The 21,023-nt window shown below is 40.7% G+C and overlaps 1 long non-coding RNA gene across 1 annotated transcript; it reads left to right on the top strand.

The window, feature by feature from the left end:
• The first annotated feature begins 213 nt into the window (after positions 1–213).
• On the top strand, positions 214–20,773 carry LOC133055903 (uncharacterized). Its single transcript, XR_009692711.1, has 4 exons — positions 214–443; positions 16,505–16,614; positions 19,627–19,732; positions 20,440–20,773. It is a non-coding gene; the product is annotated as an uncharacterized LOC133055903 (long non-coding RNA).
• Positions 20,774–21,023: the final 250 nt, after the last annotated feature.

Below are 21,023 nucleotides of genomic sequence, written 5' to 3'. Positions count from 1 at the left end.
CCCTTAACCAGAGCCTTGAGGGAGTTGCTGAGAAAGGGTGTCATTAGCCAAAGGGCTAAACAAAGTCATGAAAGGCCTGAAGGTTTGACATTGAGGACTGTGCATTGTGTATCTTTATCCCCGATCTGAGATTGTAAAGAACAGATATCTCTAGAGCACAAACAAGGAAGTAGATGTTAATAATAAAAGCATGCTAGGAGTAGGATCTGGGCTTTTGCCTGCAAATGGCATCAGCCCGCGACCCGCACTTTATTTCTGAGTCTTCTTTTTCCTTATTCTTCTGTGACACTGCTCCCTCAGGTCAGTTCATTGTTGGGCTGGTCCTGACATTTGGCGCCTGCACAGGGTCCCGAGGGAGCAAGTAGCTTTTGAGGCTTTTTTTGACAGTGCCAGAAGACTCGGGGAATTCCAGCCAAGAGATCAGAGGACAGTGGAAGCACTTGGTGAGTACACTCCCATGGATTTGTCAATCAGGGACACAATGGGGCAATCACCTTCTAAGCATGCTGACTATATTGTGCTTCTAAAAACCTTTACTACCGTAGCTCTGGAGTGAAAGTGAAAGAAGAGAACTTCTCGGAAATTATTTCAGGCAATTCATAAGCACTGTTACTGGTTGGATCCAGAAAAAGGGACTTTGTGTCTTAATGAGTGGAAAGAAGTAATGCTTTGTTTGCGTAGAGCCTATCAGTCTGAGGAACACATTCCTGTAAGTGTGTGATCTCTGTGTAACTTTATTTATATTCCTTTGGCTCCTTTACAATCTGAACGGTTTGACTCTTCTGATTCAGAATCTGACACTCCTGCTCCTCCTGTATCTCAGGAGTCACCTGTCTGGCTGCCTCATATTTATGAAAATCCAGATAAAGGGAAATATAATCCTTTGGAAGGGGAGAGAGGCTCAATTTTTTAGTCCTAAGTCTCATGTTAAACTGGACACCATCCTGAAGCTTTCCCTTTATCACCAGTCTCACAGCCTTCAGCTCCTTGGTCGGAGCCCCTATAGTTCAGGAAGCTCCTTCACTAGATCCCAATACACCATGGGGTGATGGGGCATTTAGAGCCGTGGTCACAATACCAAAGACATCTGCACCTACTCTCTCACTTTTTCAGCAAGCTATACAAGCAGCAAGGCGGGAAGGTGACCTTGATGCTTTTGCCTGTCATCGTGACTGAGGTGCCCCTTAACGCTCAACTTCCACAAGGTGGAGTACAATTTGAACATACTCCTCTCTTTCTTTCAAAACTATTAAGGAGATTAAACAGGCATGCACACAATATGGAACTACTTTCCCTTACACCACGGGTCTTATTCAGGAGTTGGCTCAGTCTGAATGACTCATTCCATATGATTGGAAAATGATTGCTAGAACTTGCTTATCCACTTCAGAATTTTTACAATTCTGAACATGGTGGCAAGATGAAGCCTCTCAACAGGCTCAAAGAAATGCAGCTGCTAATCCTCCTCTTAATATTACTGTGGAGCAATTAATGGGGTCAGGGGCATATCAAGGGAGTCAGAGACAACTACAGTTTGATGACCAACTTATAAGTCAAATTAGATTTATTTGTCTTAGGGCATGGGAAAAGGTTAGCCACCCGGGACAGTCTCATCCTTCTTTTGTTAATGTAAAACAATCTAATGGAGAAACTTATACTGATTTTATCACCCGATTAAAACAAAATCTGGTGAGAACTATTGCTCAAACTGAATTAAGGGATATGTTATTACTGATGCTTGCCTATGATAATGCAAATTCAGAGTATCAAAAGGTTATACAGCCTCTCAAAGCACAAGGAAAGCCTCTAGAAGATTATATTAAGATTTGTCATGATATTGAATCAGAACCCTATAAGATGCAATTGTTGGCTCAAGCCATTATGGACTTGAAACAAGTGAATCAGCAGGTTATATGTTTCAGTTGTGGTAATAGAGGACATGTGCAGAAAAATTGCAAGACTAATAAAAATACACCTAATAAGCCTACTCCCTTGGAAGGAAAGTTATGACCAACCTAGACAGCATATTAAAAAGCAGAGACATTACTTCGTCAACAAAGGTCTGTCCAGTCAAGGCTTTGGTTTTTTCAGTGGTCGTGTATGTATGTGAAAGTTGGACTATAAAGAAAGCTGAGTGCTGAAGAATTGATGCTTTTGAAATGTGGTATTGGAGAAGACTCTTGAGAGTCCCTTGGACTGCAAGGAGATCCAACCAGTCCATCCTAAAGGAAATCAGTCCTGGGGGTTCATTGGAAGGACTGACACTGTAGCTGAAACTCCAATACTTTGGCCACCTGATGCAAAGAGCTGACTCATTTGAAAAGACCCTGATGCTGAAGATTGAAGGTGGGAGGAGAAGGGGATGACAGAGGATGAGATGGTTGGTGGCATCACCAATGCAATGCACATGGGTTTGAGTAAACTCCGGGAGTTGGTGATGGACAGGGAGGCCTGGCGTGCTGTGGGTCATGGGGTCACAAAGAGTTGGACATGACTGAGTGACTGAACTGAACTGAACTGAACTGAACTGAAGCCTACTCCCACAAATGAAAAACACCTGGATTATGCCCTCGCTGTAATAAAGGCAATCATTGGGCTAATCAGTGTAGATCTAAATTTCGTAAAAATGCATCCCCTTTGTCGGGAAACTGGAAGAAGGGCCCCACTCAGGGCCCGTCAGACAATATGAGCTCTCAAGAAACCTGGAATGCTACTCCTTTTGTGTACCCAGCCAGCAAACAGCAACCACATCCAGCCCTTCCAAACCATAAACCTGGGTTGCCAACCTCCTTCCTGCAACATCCGGGAGTGCAGCATTAGATATCCCCACCATTGATAATTTACCTCTTATGCCAGCTATGGGAATTTATAAAATCCCTACTGAAATTAAAGGTCCAATACCTAAAGGAAGTGTGGGATTATTATTAGGATGCAGTAGTTTAACAAGTAAGAGAGTTCTAGTCTTAATGGGGATTATAGACGAAGATTATGAGGGCAAAATTTCTATTATCATGAAAACAGAGTATCCTTATCAAATAATAAAAGGAGATCGTACTGCTCAATTGTTATTATTAACTTATATCACTACTAGTAAATCTCATGTTAAAAGAACTGGGGAATTTGGAAGTACAGGAAAACAGATATATTGGCAAACTTTTGTATCTGATTCTAGACCCACATTGTCTGTATATATTAATAATAAGCAATTTTCAGGACTTGTAGATACTGGAGCTGATGTTTCTATAATATTTAAAAAGCATTGACCGATTTCTTGGCCTTTAACAGATGTTCCTATTATGTTAACTGGAATTGTAACTATGCAAAATATTCAAAAAAAATACTAATATTTTGACCTGTTCAGGTCCTGAACAACAACCTGCAACTTTACAACCTTTAATTGCAGATATCCTATTAATTTATGGGGACAAGATCTACTGATACAATAGGGAGCTTATATAACAATTCTTACTATATCTTCTCAAGCTAAACAAATTAAGGCAAATATGGGATACAATCCTGTTCAAAATACACAGGCTTGAGGGAGGGAACTAAGATGGTGGAGGAATAGGACGGGGAGACCACTTTCTCCCCCACAAATTCATCGAAAGATCATTTGAACGCTGAGCAAACTGCACAAAACAACTTCTGATCGCTAGCAGAGGACATCAGACACCCAGAAAAGCAGCCCATTGTCTTCGAAAGGAGGTAGGACAAAATATAAAAGATAAAAAGAGAGACAATAGAGTTAGGGACGGAGATCCATCCCGGGAAGGGAGTCTTAATAGAGGAAGTTTCCAAACACCAGGAAACCCTCGCACTGGCGGGTCTGGGGGAAGTTTTCGAATCTTGGAGGGCAACCTAACTGGGAGGGAAAATAAATAAAACCCACAGATCACATGCCTAAAAACAACTCGCAGCAGAAAAGTACCCCAGATGCTCGCATCCGCCACCAGCAAGTGGGGGCTGAAGAGAGAGGAGCGGGCGGCATTGCTTAGGGTAAGGACAGAGCCTGAAAGCCCTGAGGGCAATCGGAGGGAGCTAACGTGAGATAGCAACTTAAACTGTGGGATAGCAAGAAAGAGAGAATTAACCTGGGAAAAGCCCTAAACTTAGGCACTACCTGCCCATTCCCAGAACGAAGGACTGAGTGAATACCAGAGAAGAGCTAGCTGGCAGCGGACTGGCCCAGCCCCCGCTGGGGGCAGGAGGCAGGCAGGAGGGGAAAGGGGCAAACTCGGCCCCAGAGACGGCATCCCCTACCAAACAGCAAATAGGCTTCCAGTCTCTAACCAAAGACTTCCTGAGATTCTGGATGGTCGACATCTGCCGAGAGGGTCGCAGCCAGAAATCAGCTTTCCAGAAGGGACACAAGGTGCACCCGGCCGGGCGCTCCCAGAAACTGAGGCTGGAACTGCGGAGGGGATAAGGCGCACTGCACCCAGGGACAGTGCACTCCTCAAGCTCCTGGCTTCCTGAGCTGCTCGGGAGGGGAAGGCACAAAACGCAGGCCCAACCGAGGCTGCGTCTTTGTGGGGTACCCAAAAACCTGAATCTGAGGGGCTTAGGCCTGGAAAGTGCACGCAACTCAGGGCCTGCTCCCTGGAGAGCAGCCTGGAGCCTGAGCAGTGTAAACCGGGAAAGCACACACGCCGAGAGCAGGGACAAACCCGGTGTGGCCGGAACACTGCGAGTGCTCCCCATACAGGCCAGGGACATTTGTCTGCAGCGCCCCTCCCTCCCCGCAGCATGACTGAACAAGCGAACCTAAACAAGAGACCACCTCTGCCCGCCTGTGTCAGGGCAGAAATTAGACACTGTAGAGACCTGCAAACAGAAGCCAAATAAACAAAAGGGAACCGCTTTAGAAGTGACAGGTGCAACAGATTAAAATCCCTGTAGTTAACACCGAGTACACCAGAAGGGGCCTATAGATATCGAGAAGTGTAAGCTGGAACAAGGAGCTATCTGAAACTGAACTGAACCCACACTGCCCACAATAGCTACAGCTCCAGAGAAATTCCTAGATATATTTTTACAGTTATTATTTTTTTAATTAAAAAATTTTTTTTCTTTCTTTTTTTTTTTCAAAATCCTCTATTACTCCTCTATTACTCCTTAATTTTCATTTTTATAACCCACTATAACCTGGCAAAAAAAAAAAGGACCCTATTTTTAAAGCAAACTTCGTATATATTTCTTAAATTTCTTGTGTTTTTGTGGTTTTTTAATATTGTATTTTTAAGAGTCTAACCTCTACTCTAGATTTTTAATCTTTGTTTTTCAGTATTTGATATCAATTTTGGACATTTAAGAATCCAACCTTCAATACCCATTTTTACTCAGGAGTGTGATTACTGGTTTGATCACTCTCTCCCCCTTTTGATTCTCCTTTTTCTTCCCCAGATCACCTCTATTTCCTCCCTCCCCCTTCTCTTCTCAACCCAATTCTGTGAATCTCTATGGGTGTTCTGGGCTGTGGAGAACACTTAGAGAACAGAGTACAACTTAGATCTGTCTCTCCTCTCTTGAATCCCCCTTTTTCTCCTCATGCTCACCTCTATCTCCTTCCTCCCTCTACTCTTCTTCATGTAACTCTGTGAACCTCTCTGGGTGTCCCTCACTGTGGAGAATCCTTTCACCATTAACCTAGAAGTTTTATTATCAGTGCTGTATGGATGGAGAAGTCTTGAGGCTACTGGAAGAATAAAACTGAAATCCAGAGGCAAGAGGCTTAAGCCCAAAACCTGAGAACACCAGAGAACTCCTGACTACAGGGAACATTAATTAATAAGAGATCATCCAAAAGCCTCCATACCTACACTGAAACCAATCACCACCCAAGAGCCAATAAGTTCCAGAGCACGACATACCACGCAAATTCTCTAGCAACGCAGGGACATAGCCCTGAGCGTCAATATACAGGCTACTCAAAGTCATACCAAACCCACAGACCCATCTCAAAACTCACTACTGGACATTCCATTGCACTCCAGAGAGAAGAAATCCAGCTTCACCCACCAGAACACCGACACAAGCTTCCCTAACCAGCAAACCTTGACAAGCCAAACATCCAGCCCCACCCACTGGGAGAAACCTCCACAATAAAAAGGAACCACAGACTACCAGAATACAGAAAGGCCACCCCAAACACAGCAATCTAAATAAGATGAAAAGGCAGAGAAATACCCAGCAAGTAAAGGAACATGAAAAATGCCCACCAAGCCAAACAAAAGAGGAGAAGATAGGGAATCTACCTGAAAAAGAATTTAGAATAATGATAATAAAAATGATCCAAAATCTTGAAAACAAAATAGAGTTACAGATAAATAACCTGGAGACAAGGATTGAGAGGATGCAAGAGATGTTTAACAAGGACTTAGAAGAAATAAAAAAGAATCAATTAAAATTAATAATGTAATAAATGAGATAAAAAAACACTCTGGAGGGAACCAACAGTAGAATAACGGAGGCAGAAGATAGGATAAGTGAGGTAGAAGATAAAATGTTGGAAATAAATGAAGCAGAGAGGAAAAAAGAAAAAAGTATTAAAAGAAATGAGGACAACCTCAGGGACCTCTGGGACAATGGGAAACACCCCAACATTCAAATCATAGGAGTCCCAGAAGAAGAAGACAAAAAGAAAGGCCATGAGAAGATACTCGAGGAGATAATAGCTGAAAACTTCCCTAAAATGGGGAAGGAAATAGCCACCCAAGTCCAAGAAACCCAGAGAGTCCCAAACAGGATAAACCCAAGGCGAAACACCCCAAGACACATATTAGTCAAATTAAAAAGATCAAACACAAAGAACAAATATTAAAAGCAGCAAGGGAGAAACAACAAATAACACACAAGGGCATTCCCATAAGGATAACAGCTGATCTTTCAATAGAAACTCTTCAGGCCAGAAGGGAATGGCAGGACATACTTAAAGTAATGAAAGAGAACAACCTACAACCCAGATTACTGTACCCAGCAAGGATCTCATTCAGATATGAAGGAGAATACAAAAGCTTTACAGACAAGCAAAAGTTGAGAGAATTCAGCATCACCAAACCAGCTCTTCAACAAATGCTAAAGGATCTTCTCTAGACAGGAAACACAGAAAGCTTGTATGAACGTGAACCCAAAACAACAAAGCAAATGGCAATGGGACCATTCTTAATCAATAATTACCTTAAATGTAAATGGATTGAATGCCCCAACCAAAAAACAAAGACTGGCTGAATGGATACAAAAGCAAGACCACTATATATGCTGTCTACAAGAGACCCACCTCAAAGCAAGGGACACATACAGACTGAAAGTGAAGGGCTGGAAAAAAACATTTCACACAAACGGAGACCAAAAGAAAGCAGGAGTCACAATACTTATATCAGATAAAATAGACTTCAAAATAAAGGCTGTGAAAAGAGACAAAGAAGGACACTACATAATGATCAAAGGACCAATCCAAGAAGAAGATATAACAATTATAAATATATATGCACCCAACATAGGAGCACCACAATATGTAAGGCAAATGCTAACAAGAATGAAGAGGGAAATTAACAATAACACAATAATAGTGGGAGACATTAATACCCCACTCACACCTATGGACAGGTCAACTAAACAGAAAATTAACAAGGAAACACAAACTTTAAATGACACAATGGTCCAGCCAGGCCTAATTGATATCTATAGGACATTTCACCCCAAAACAACCAATCTCACCTTTTTCTCAAGTGCACACGGAACCTTCTCCAGAATAGATCACATCCTAGACCATAAATCTAGCCTTGGTAAATTCAAAAAAATTGAAATCACTGCAGTCATCTTTTCTGACCACAATGCAGTAAGATTAGATCTCAATTACAGGAAAAAAAACTATTAAAAATTCCAACATATGAAGGCTAAATAACACGCTTCTGAATAACCAACAAATCATAGAAGAAATCAAAAAAGGAATCAAAATATGCATAGAAATGAATAAAAATGAAAACACAACAACCCAAAACCTATGGTTCACTGTAAAAGCAGTGCTAAGGGGAAGGTTCATAGCAAGGTTTGAAGGTTCATAGGTTTCTTGAGGCTTACCTCAAGAAACAATAAAAAAGTCAAATAAATAACCTAATTCTACACCTAAAGCAACTAGAGAAGGAAGAAATGAAGAACCCCAGGGTTAGTAGAAGGAAAAAAATCTTAAAAATTAGGGCAGAAATAAATGCAACAGAAACAAGAGGGACCATAGCAAAAATCAACAAAGCTAAAAGCTGGTTTTTTGAAAAGGTAAATAAAATTGACAAACCGTTAGCCAGACTCATCAAGAAACAAAGGGAGAAGAACCAAATCAACAAATTTAGAAATGAAAATGGAGAGATCACAACAGACAACTCTGAAATACAAAGGATCATAAAAGACTACTACCAGCAGCTATATGCCAATAAAATGGACAACTTGGAAGAAATGGACAAATTCCTAGAAAAGTATAACTTTCCAAAACTGAACCAGGAAGAAATAGAAGATCTTAACAGACCCATCACAGCATGGAAATCGAAACTGTAATCAGAAATCTTCCAGCAAACAAAAGCCCAGGACCAGATGGCTTCACAGCTGAATTCTACCAAAGATTTAGAGAACAGCTAACACTTATCTTACTCAAACTCTTCCAGAAAATTGCAGAAGGCAAACTTCCAAAGTCATTCTATGAGGCCACCATCACCCTAATACCAAAACCAGACAAAGATGCCACAAAAAAAGAAAACTACAGGCCAATATCACTGATGAACATAGATGCAAAAATCCTTAACAAAATTCTAGCAAACAAAATCCAACAACATATTAAAAAGATCATACATCATGACCAAGTGGGCTTTACCCAGGAATGCAAGGATTCTTTAATATCCGCAAATCAATCAATGTAATACACCACATTAACAAATTGAAAGATAAAACCCATATGATTATCTCAATAGATGCAGGAAAAGCCTTTGACAAAATTCAACATCCATTTATGATAAAAACTCTCCAGAAAGCAGGCATAGAAGGAACATACCTGAACATAATAAAAGCTATATATGACAAACCCACAGCAAACATTATCCTCAATGGTGAACAATTGAAAGCATTTCCCTTAAAGTCAGGAACAAGACAAGGGTGCCCACTCTCACCACTACTCTTCAACATAGTTTTGGACGTGTTGGCCACAGCAATCAGAGTAGAAAAAGAAATACAAGGAATCCAGATAGGAAAAGAAGAAGTAAAACTCTCACTGTTTGCAGACGACATGATCCTCTACATAGGAAACCCTAAAGACTCTACCAGAAAATTACTAGAGCTAATCAATGAATACAATAAAGTTGCAGGATATAAAATTAACACACAGAAATCCCTTGCATTCCTATACACTAACAATGAGAAAGCAGAAAGAGAAATTAAGGAAACAATACCATTCACCACAGCAACAAAAAGAATAAAATACTTAGCAGTATATCCACCTAAAGAAATGAAAGACCTATATATAGAAAACTATACACCACAATAAGCTGTGGAAAATTCTGTAGGAGATGGGAATACCAGACCACCTGACCTGCCTCTTGAGAAACCTGTATGCAGGTCAGGAAGCAACAGTTAGAACTGGACATGGAACAACAGACTGGTTCCAAATAGGAAAAGGAGTACGTGAAGGCTGTATATTGTCACCCTGCTTATTTAACTTATATGCAGAGTACATCATGAGAAATGCTGGGCTGGAAGAAGCACAAGCTGGAATTAAGATTGCCGGGAGAAATATCAATAACCTCAGTTATGGCAGAAAGTGAAGAGGAACTAAAAAATCTCTTGATGAAAGTGAAAGAGGAAAGTGAAAAGTTGGCTTAAAGCTCAACATTCAGAAAACTAAGATCAGGGCACCTGGTCCCATCACCTCATGGGAAATAGATGGGGAGACAGTGGAAACAGTGTCAGACTTTATTTTTTTGGGCTCCAAAATCACTGCAGATGGTGACTGCAGCCATGAAATTAAAAGACGCTTACTCCTTGGAAGGAAAGTTATGACCAACCTAGATAGCATATTAAAAAGCAGAGACATTACTTTGCCAACAAAGGTCTGTCTAGTCAAGGCTATGGTTTTTCCAGGGGTCATGTATGGATGTGAGAGTTGGACTGTAAAGAAAGCTGAGCATCGAAAAATTGATGCTTTTGAACTGTGGTGTTGGAGAAGACTCTTGAGAGTCCCTTGGACTGCAAGGAGATCCAACCAGTCCGTCCTGAAGGAGATCAGTCCTGGGTGTTCAGGGGAAGGACTGATGCTGAAGCTGAAACTCCAATACTTTGGCCACCTGATGCGAAGAGTTGACTCATTGGAAAAGACCCTGATGCTGGGAGGGATTGGGGGCAGGAGGAGAAGGGGACGACAGAGGATGAGATGGCTGGATGGCATTACTTACTTGATGGGCATGAGTTTGAGTAAGCTCCGGGAGTTTGTGATGGACAGGGAGGCCTGGCGTGCTGCCATTCATGGGGTCGCAGAGTCAGACACGACTGAGCGATTGAACTGAACTGATAAAACACATGAGAGAAATCAAAGAGGACACAAATAGATGGAAAAATATACCGTGTTCATGGATTGGAAGAATCAATATTGTGAAAATGGCTATACTACCCAAAGCAATCTATAGATTCAATGCAATCGCTATTAAGCTACCAATGGTATTTTTCACAGAACTAGAACAAATAATTTCACAATTTGTATGGAAATACAAAAAAACCTCGAATAGCCAAAGCAATCTTGAGAAAGAAGAATGAAACTGGAGGAATCAACCTGCCTGACTTAAGGCTCTACTACCAAGCCACAGTCATCAAGACAGTATGGTACTGGCACAAAGACAGAAATATAGATCAATGGAACAGAATAGAAAGCCCAGAGATAAATCCACGTACTTATGGACACCTTATCTTCGACAAAGGCGGCAAGGATATACAATGGAAAAAAAACAACCTCTTTAACAAGTGGTGCTGGGAAAACTGATCAACCACTTGTAAAAGAATGAAACTAGAACACTTTCTAACACCATACACAAAAATAAACTCAAAATGGATTAAAGATCTAAATGTAAGACCAGAAACTATAAAACTCCTAGAGGAGAACATAGGCAAAACACTCTCCGACATAAATCACAGCAGGATCCTCTATGACCCACCTCCCAGAATATTGGAAATAAAAGCAAAAATAAACAAATGGGACCTAATGAAACTTAAAAGCTTTTGCACTACAAAGGAAACTATAAGCAAAGTGAAAAGACAGCCCTCAGAATGGGAGAAAATAATAGCAAACGAAGCCAACAGTCAAAGGATTAATCTCAAAAATATACAAGCAACTCCTGCAGCTCAATTCCAGAAAAATAAATGACCCAATCAAAAAATGGGCCAAAGAACTAAACAGACAGTTCTCCAAAGAAGACATACAGATGGCTAACAAACACATGAAAAGATGCTAAACATCACTCATCATCAGAGAAATGCAAATCAAAACCACAATGAGGTACCATTACACGCCAGTCAGGATGGCTGCTATCCAAAAGTCTACAAGCAATAAATGCTGAAGAGGATGTGGAGAAAAGGGAACCCTCTTACACTGTTGGTGGGAGTGCAAACTAGTACAGCCACTATGGAGAACAGTGTGGAGATTCCTTAAAAACCTAGAAATAGAACTGCCATATGACCCAGCAATCCCACTCCTGGGCATACACACCAAGGAAACTAGATCTGAAAGAGACACGTGCACCCCAATGTTCATCACAGCACTGTTTACAATTGCCAGGACATGGAAGCAACCTAGATGCCCATCAGCAGATGAATGGATAAGGAAGCTATGGTACATACACACAATGGAATATTACTCAGCCATTAAAAAGAATTCATTTGAATCAGTTCTAATGAGATGGATGAAACTGGAGCCCATTATACAGAGTGAAGTAAGCCAGAAAGATAAAGACCAATACAGTATACTAACGTGTATATATGGAATTTAAAAAGATGGTTATGATAACCCTATATGCAAAACAGAAGAAGAGACACAGATGTACAGAACAGACTTTTAGACTCTGTGGGAGAAGGCGAGGGCGGGATGTTCTGAGAGAACAGTATTGAAACAAGTATACTATCAAGGGTGAAACAGATCACCAGCCCAGGTTGGATGCATGAGACAAGTGCTCAGGGCTGGTGCACTGGGAAGACCCAGAGGGATGGGATGGGGAGGGCGGTGGGAGGGGGGATTGGAATGGGGAACACATGTAAATCCATGGCTGATTCATGTCAATGTATGGCAAAAACCACTACAATATTGTAAAGTAATTAGCCTCCAACTAATAAAAATAAATGAAAAAAAATACACAGGCTCTTTAGTGGGGGCCACTGCCGAACAACAAAAAACAGCACTTAAATTGACATGGAAATCTGATGAGCCTATTTGGACAGAGCAGTGGCCCCTATCACATGAAAAGTTACAGGCTCTTGAAGAGCCAGTAGAGGAACAATTATCTCTTAATCATATTGCCTCAACTACTAGTCCTTGGAATTCTCCCATCTCTGTTATTAAGAAGTCTGGGAAATGGAGAATGTTAACTGATTTAAGAAAATTAGTGCTATAATCAAACCTATGGTTGCTTTACAACCAGGCATTCCATCACCTTCTATGATACCACAAAATTGGGAAATAAAAATCATTGATCTTAGAATTGTTTTTATACTATTCCTCTACAAGAATCTGATGCTCTCCATTTTGGTTTTACTGTACCATCAATTAATAATAAACAACCAATGTCTCGATATTGCTGGAAGTTACTGCCACATACTTACATTAGTCCTACATTAGCCACATACCTACAATAGTCCTACATTATGTCAATTATATATCTCCCATCCACTTGAATTTATTAGAAAAGAATTCCCTCATGCTTATATTATCTGTTATATGGATGACCTTCTTTTAGCTTCTCCTTCTGCTGAGAAATTTCAAAATATTTTCTTAAATACAGAGATTAAATTAAAAGAATATAAGTTACATATTGCTGTTGATAAATTACAAGAGCAGGAACCATATACCTATTTAGGATATATATTGCCAAGAACTATTATTAAATCACAAAAAATACAAATTTGAACTGATTCCTTAAAAACTTTAAATGATTCTCAGAACTTATTAGGAGATATAGATTGGTTGTGACCATCTTTAGGAATTCCTAATCATTCCTTGACCCACCTATTTCAAATCCTATAAGGAGACTCTGATTTAAATAGCCCCCAGTTACTAACAGAACAGGCTAAACAGGAATTGGATCTTGTAAATCAAGCTATATAGCAAAGACAAATTAAATAAGTAGATTTGACTGTACCAATTTCTTTACTTATTCTTCCTACTCTAGATTCCCCTATAGGAATATTATGGCAACCATGGGGTATCCTTGAATGGAGATTTTTATTCCACACTCCTAAGAAAATAATGACTACTTACATAATGCTTGTTTCCTTTCTTGTTTCAAAAATGAGATCCAGATGTATACAACTTTCTGGTTATGATCTGTATGAAGTTGTTCTTCCTTTCACTAATGATCAAATCCATAGATTAATTGTTACCAGAATGGATTGGCAAATTGCCATTGCTGATTTCATAGGTGAGGTTCATAACCATTTTCCAAAATCACCTTTGATGACTATTACTGCTAAACACAAATGGATAATTCCTATTGTTACTAAAAAAATTTCTCTTGCTAATGCTCCTGTGTATTTTACTGACACAAATAAAACTCTCAAACCTGGTTATACTGGACCCACAACAAAGATTTGGCAATCTACCCTAGCCTCTGTTCAACAGAGGATATTGCTACCTTATTACAGAGTGTTTCTATAGCATTAAATATTGTATCAGAGTCTCAATATGCTGTATGGATAACACAAATTATTGAAACCATATCCCTACCAAAGGCTTCTTCTAAATCATCTATTATTACACAATATTATCTCAATTACAAAATATAGCAAGGCTTCATTCTGCCCCTTTTAACATCACATGTATCAGATCTCATTCTAATTTGCCTGGACCATTGGCAAAGGGCAATGATTCCACTGATTCTTTGTTAATTGCTTTTCTTACTCCTTATGCATTTCATCAACTCACACATACAAATACACATGGTTTGATGAATAAATTTCAATTATCCAGGCAAGAAGCCCGAGATATTGTTTCTGCTTGCCCCACATGTACTCTTACTCACCACGTTCCTATAACTACAGGGGTTAATCCCAGAGGCCTTTATCCCAGTGATATTTGGCAGACTGATGTTACTCATGTCCCTTCTTTTGGACGTCTGGGAGCTGTTCATGTTTCTGTGGATATTTATTCGTGCATGATTTATGCTTCTGCTCATTCTGGAGAAACATCTGCTCATGTTATCTCACATTTTTTGCAAGCCTTTTCTTACATGGGCATACAAAACATGTTAAAACTGATAATGGCCCTGCATATGTGAGTCATGGTTTTGCAAAATTTTTATCTGATTGGAACATTTCTCATTCTACAGGTATTTCATATAATTTTCAAGGCCAGGCTATTACACACTCATTGTACTCTAAAGAATATGCTATTTAAACAGAAAGGGGGAGAAAAGTATGGCATATTGATGACACCAAAAGAGAAATTAGCCCAAGCTTTATTTACTTTAAATTTTTTATATTTAAGATTGGCTCATACAACACCAGAGGGATGTAGACCCAGAGGGATGGAATGGAGAGGGAGGCAGGAGGGGGGATCGGGATGGGTAACACATGTAAATCCATGGCTGATTCATGTCAATGTATGGCAAAAATCACTACAATAAAAAATTAAAAAAAAAAAAAAAAAAGATTGGCCCATACAACACCAGCAGCAACATTGCATTTTCGGAACACTCTTCTTAGTGAAAATTATACTCCTGGTCAAATGATTGCAGATAATACTCCCGTATGGTGGGAAAAGGCTATGAACAATTGGTGTAAGGGACATAGACTTAAGAAAGGATGAGGTTATGCTCTTGTCACTTCAGATGATGGACAACACCACTGGGTACCAGGAAGGCATGTCAAAGAAAGGAAAGAAGAGGACATGGTTCGACATGGACCCTCACAGAGAGCCGCCAGTGATGGGGAAAACAGCAACTGCCCCAAACCGGTTCCCAGGACCAACAAAGCCAAACTGCCCACGTGGGGTCAATTGAAGAAATTGACCATTGAAGGGGAAAAACTGGTCAAAGAACAGGGACAGCCTTTGACCTCGGCTACCTTGTTCCTGGCTATGTTATCTGTGGTAACTACCACGTCTGGCGTCCAATCACCAAGAAAGTCGAGGGACAGGACATGGAAGCAACCTAGATGTCCATCAGCAGGTGAATGGATAAGAAAGCTGTGGTACATATACAGAATGCAATATTACTCAACTATTAAAAAGAATGCATTTGAATCAGTTCTAATGAGGTGGATGAAACTGGCGCCTATTAAACAGAGAGAAGTAAGTCAGAAAGAAAAACACCAAAACAGTATATTAATGCATACATATGGAATTTAGAAAGATGGTAATGATGACCCTATATGCCAGACAGCAAAAGAGACACAGATGTAAAGAACAGACTTTTAGACTCTGTGGGAGAAGGCGAGGGTGGGATGATTTGAGATAATAGCGTTGAAACATATATATTATCATATGTGGAATAGATTGCCAGTCCAGGTTGGATCCATGAGACAGGGTGCTCAGGGCTGGTGCACTGGGACGACCCTGAGGGATGGGATGGGGAGGGAGGTGGGAGGAGGGTCAGGATGGGGAACACACGTACACCCATGGCTGATTCATGTGAATGTATAGCAAAAACCACCACAATATTGTAAAGTAATTAGCCTCCAGTTAACATTTTTTTAAAAAGTCGAGGGACAACAACAGCAATTAGCAATTATCGCTTTGGCTTCTATGATCACCAATAATGGTCAGGAAGCATTTAACAGGAGGCTTCCTGTGTGCTGTTTTGGATCTGTCAGGAATCCTCTGGCCCTTATTAATTCCTGCATATTCAGGAATTAAGAAGAGAGGCACGCCTTTCCCGGGGCTGAGGAATCCAGGCATGTCCTTCGTTAGTTTTTCAATACGGTGATAAGTACCCTCTTCCTTTTTGTGAATCATCCAGTAAAAGTGATTGTTTATGACTTTCTCTGTTTGATAAGGATCGCCTTATGTTTTGTAAGTCTGGAATTTTAGTCTTTATCTTTGTAAGACAGTATATATGCCCACACCATGTTGATTAAAACACCTTTGCTCCATCAGAGCTTGGGTCCCTGTGTCTTTCTTTCTTTCTTTCTCTCTCTCTCTCTCTCTCTCTCTCTCTCTCTCTCTCTCTCCCTCTCTCTATTTCTGGCTGATTCCCTCGAGCGTGAAAGCCAGCTGCATAACCCAGGGAATATTAGCCTCTTTCCTTTTTCACTCTCTCATTGTTGAATCCAGACCACCAGGTTCCAGTCCAATAAAGAACCAACAAGTGGCGCCCAGGAACAGGGACTCTGGTACACGTGGCAGATTCGGACGGAGTGACCCCAGAGGGCCTATTGAGGCTGGTAAGTACTAAGACATGGGTCAATCGGCTGGAAAGCCCCCTCACTTTTCTACTTTACTTTATCACTTATTTAAAGTTCAGGGATTTTTGGTTTCACGTCAGCGAATAGAGGCTTGCCTTCAGGCAGTGGCTGAATGTAACCCTTGGTTCCCTGATGAAGGTAGTTTCGATTTAGAAATTTGGAATTGGGTCAAAGAGAATGTTGAACGAGCTGTCAGGCAGGGAAAAAATATTCTGATAGATTTCTGGCCCTTATGCGCTCTCCTGGAAGCCATGATTCTGCCATTACAAGGTAATTCTAGCCCTCCTGATATTCGGCAATAGGCAGAACACTCATTACATGAATATGAATTAGACGATGAAGACTTACAAAAGGCCCAATTAGAACAACATAAGATATTTCAGAATTTTCCTACTAATCCTGCCCTAGTTGCTCCAAGCGCTCTTTCCCTGCCAGTGGGCACAAATCCCAAAGTCTCTAGAAACTGCTATTCCCATACTGTATTTGAAAAAGAGAAAAAGAAAAAAGCTAAAAGACAACTAAAAAAAAAATTACTTGCTTATGAAAATGCAAATCAAGTATGTCAAAAGACTATAGCTCCAATTCGTGAGACAGGGACTATTTTTGATTATTTGAAGGCTTGTCGCCGTGTAAGATCAGAAACTCAAAAGATGTAAAGGCTAGCTGAAACAATGGTTGCTGCCTTAAGAAAAGAAAATGAAGGATGCTTTACATGTGGAGATAAAAACCATTTAAAAAGGGACTGTCCTAAGAAAGCTAATAAAAAAACCTCCAAAAATGTGCCCTCGCTGCCATAGAGAAATGCATTGGGCCAAAGAGTGTAAATCTAAATTTAATATTGAAGGGAAATCTATTCAGGGAAACTCCAAGTAGGAGACCCCCCCCACCCCCCGCCCAGGTCCCCTTCAACAAAAACCAGGGGCAAATTCCATCTTTTCTCTCAAACCCTCAACATCCGGCAGTGCTGCCAATGATATACCAGCCCTGAATGACTTTCTCCTTTACCCTCAAACAGTCCCCTCTAGAATACCTACAGGACTTTTTGGGCCCCTGCCCCCACAAACCTTCGGTCTTTTACTTGGCAGATCTAGTTTGTCGTAATAGGCAGGAAGGCCAGGGGTCTCCAAATGGAGAAAATAGGCTGCAAGTGTCAGACATTTTTATCTCTCTTAAGTGGCAGGAGGAAACAAACTAGAGATATTTCTTTTTTTTTCTTTCTCTATACAAATTTAAAAGGAGATTTCTCTTAAAATACTGTGTTGCCATAATGACACCTGGTTTCACTTGAAGTTAATTATTCTCAAACCCTGAGTTAACCAATGTATTTTTCTTACGGAAATGTTTGTCTTAAGCTATCTTAATGTGCTATACATTTACCCCAGACTCTGTCTTCAAGTTGGTTCTGCCTAAGACTCAGAACCGACTTGACAAACCGGTATGTTTTACTCATGCAAATGTTCTCTTAAACTATGTTAATGAAACTGTATTTGCTTGGAAACCTGCCTTTCTTCAAGATTCATGTCAATCATTTTGTGGCCTGGGACAACTCACCTGGTGCCAAGGTTATCTCAAAATGCATGTTGTGGGTGAGGGGCCTGGTGCTATTCTCTTCAGTTTTGAGACATTTCCTTTCTCTAATTAGCAGATTGCTAGTAGTTATATGACACCTGGCTAAAGACTAGCAGGGGGGCACTCTTTCTGCCCCCTTCTGATGCCTATGTCAGAGGCTTTCTCTATCTCCTTTATACTTTAATAAAACTTTATTACAAATAAATCTCAATTTGAGAACACATTACAAACTTCTACCGATTTCCAATTAGCTTTTCTAAAATATTTTGGAGAAATTTCATTTCATTATCCTTTTGGTAAGCTGTGGAATTTCTTCAAAAACACTGAATTTATCATTTCTCACATTTCTTTTATATAGATGGGACTAAAAACACCAAAGCTTCATTCTGGTCTCTTAAAATATAGAAAGTCTTTTATACTAAATTTCATTCTGCTCAACAAAATGAATTATATGCTCTTATTCAAGTTATTTGCCTACATCCTTACCCCATTATATAGTCTCTGACTCTATATATTCAGTTTTTGTATTAAAAAGTATAGAAACCTCCACCACAAACTCCTAGTTCTATTAAAATAGACAATGGCCCTGCCTATATTTCTAGACACTTTAAACAATTTTTACAATCTTTTTCTATTAAACATATTACAGGTATTCCTTATAATCCACAGACACAAGATATAGTCAAATGAGCACATCACACACTAAAGTTACAAGTAAAAAATTATTTATCTCTCTATTTCTGTTTCTATTTATATCTCTATTTCTCTATCTCTCTATTTCTGGCTGATTCCCTGGAGCGTGAAAGCCAGCTGTGTAACCCAGGGAATATTAGCCTCTTTCCTTCTTTCACTCTCTCATCATCGACTCCAGGCCACCAGGTTCCAGTCCGATAAAGGACCAACAAATAATCACCAAAAATAAGCTTCAAAAAGTAAAAAAGGGAGATATGTAGGGAATATGCTATACACAGACCTGTATTATAATTAACTGGGCTTCTTTGAAAAATAAGAATAACTTTCTCATCACCCCCAGGTGAAGGGCTGGGAGCAGTAAAAAGTACAGCGTGGAAAAACATCTTGAGAAGAAGATGTTGAAGTACTGATGTGACTGATGGAAAACTATTAGTGACTGTTCCCTTAACCAGAGCCTTGAGGGAATTGCTGAGAAAGGGCATCACTAGCCAAAGTGCTAAACAAAGTCATGAAAGGCCTGAAGGTTTGACATTGAGGACTGTGCATTGTGTATCTTTATCCCCGATCTGAGATTGTACAGAACAGATATCTCTAGAGCATGAACAAGGAAGTAATTGTTAACAATAAAAGGCATGGTAGGATTAGGATCTGGGCTTTTGCCTGCAAATGGCATCAGCCCCCTGGCCCCCACTTTATTTCTGAGTCTTCTTTTTCCTTATTCTTCTTCAGCACCGCTCCTTCAGGTGGGATTGTGTTTGGTTGGTCCTGACAATTGGCAGCTTCTAAGAGGAAGAAGTTACAGGAACAGATTGGCAGCTGCTAAGAGGAAGAAGTGGTATGTGCCCAGTCCTGAGACAGGAAAGAACCAGGAGAGTGAAGGAGGGTGGCTGGACTGCAGCCCAAGCTCCTACACAGTCCCCAAACCCTGGCTGGGGATTCTGGGGGCCCCAGGGATCAAAGGGAATCCCACCTGTTCTCGAGGATAAACCTTCTGCTCACCTGAGCAGGCCAAGCAGAAGGCCTCCACCTCCTGCCCACCACAGGCAGAAAACAGTGGTAACCTTGACCTTTGCCTCCCACAGCCTCAGAAAGTACCTCTTCCCAGGTGCTCTCTGCAGCCTCAGGGCAGCCCCCTCTTCTACTCCTGCTCCTGGGCTCCCATCCTTCCTTGAGGCCCTTGACAGCCTCCAAAGTCCTCATGTGGCATCTCCACTCCCCTGGGCCCCATCACTTTGTCATGTTCTCTTTCCTGAGCCTCTTTAAAGGACCTAGGCTTATGGTGAAGATGCTTCATGTTAGAGCCAGACAACCTCCAGGTTTGAATTCTAATCCTGCTGCTTGTTACCTGAGTGGCCTTGTGAAGCTTGTTTAACTTCTCTTTGTCTCAGTTTCCTCATCTGTGAAACAGGGATAAGTCCCACCTACTGGGAGAAAAAGTCTGTGGATAAGAATGGCATGTAGTATGTTGTCTCTACTACCCGCTGCTTCCACCCTGGTCCCTCTAAACAAAATTTTCAAATTGATTATGTCTCTACTTGTCAGGCTTCCTTTCAGAATGCCTTTTATCTCATGTGGTTTTGAAGGAGGAAACAGACAGAACAGGCTCTGTCTTGAAAGCAGGACTCCATCTTGGGCTGGACTGTGGACTTTGAGCTATATGCCCAGTACGTATGGAAATGACATACCAACTGGAAAAACCAGACCCTCATCTGGATGGGAGAGCCCCAGGGCTTGTACCTAGACTCTCCTTCACCTAAAAGAATACCCTAATTATCTGTGTAACTGAAAAGAATCATAAATTCTATTACGCTTATTGGGGTATGACCACAGGCCTATTGATAATTGTCCACTGTTAACTATCTAGGCTTAAGGCATATGAATCATGGGTTAACTTTGTATCTTTCTTTTTTGTTCAGACTAGTTTCAGGGAATTTGGGGAGGTGGGTTTGGGCACATACACTTAAGGTATATAAGGTTTTCACAGAAACTGGTTGGGGTCCTTGGCTAAGAGGAGACTGCCTTGGGCCCGCTGGTATAATAAACTGCACTCCACTATCTGCATTGTCCTTCTGATTGAGTTTGTTTCTTGGAACCCGTGGCTACAACAGTTTTACAAACTGCCTTCA

The sequence above is a fragment of the Dama dama genome, chromosome 5, assembly GCF_033118175.1.
Source record: "Dama dama isolate Ldn47 chromosome 5, ASM3311817v1, whole genome shotgun sequence".
Taxonomy (NCBI): Eukaryota; Metazoa; Chordata; class Mammalia; order Artiodactyla; family Cervidae; genus Dama; species Dama dama.
The sequence above is the reverse complement of the archived record's forward strand: the minus strand, read 5'-3'. Positions and strand labels throughout refer to the sequence as shown.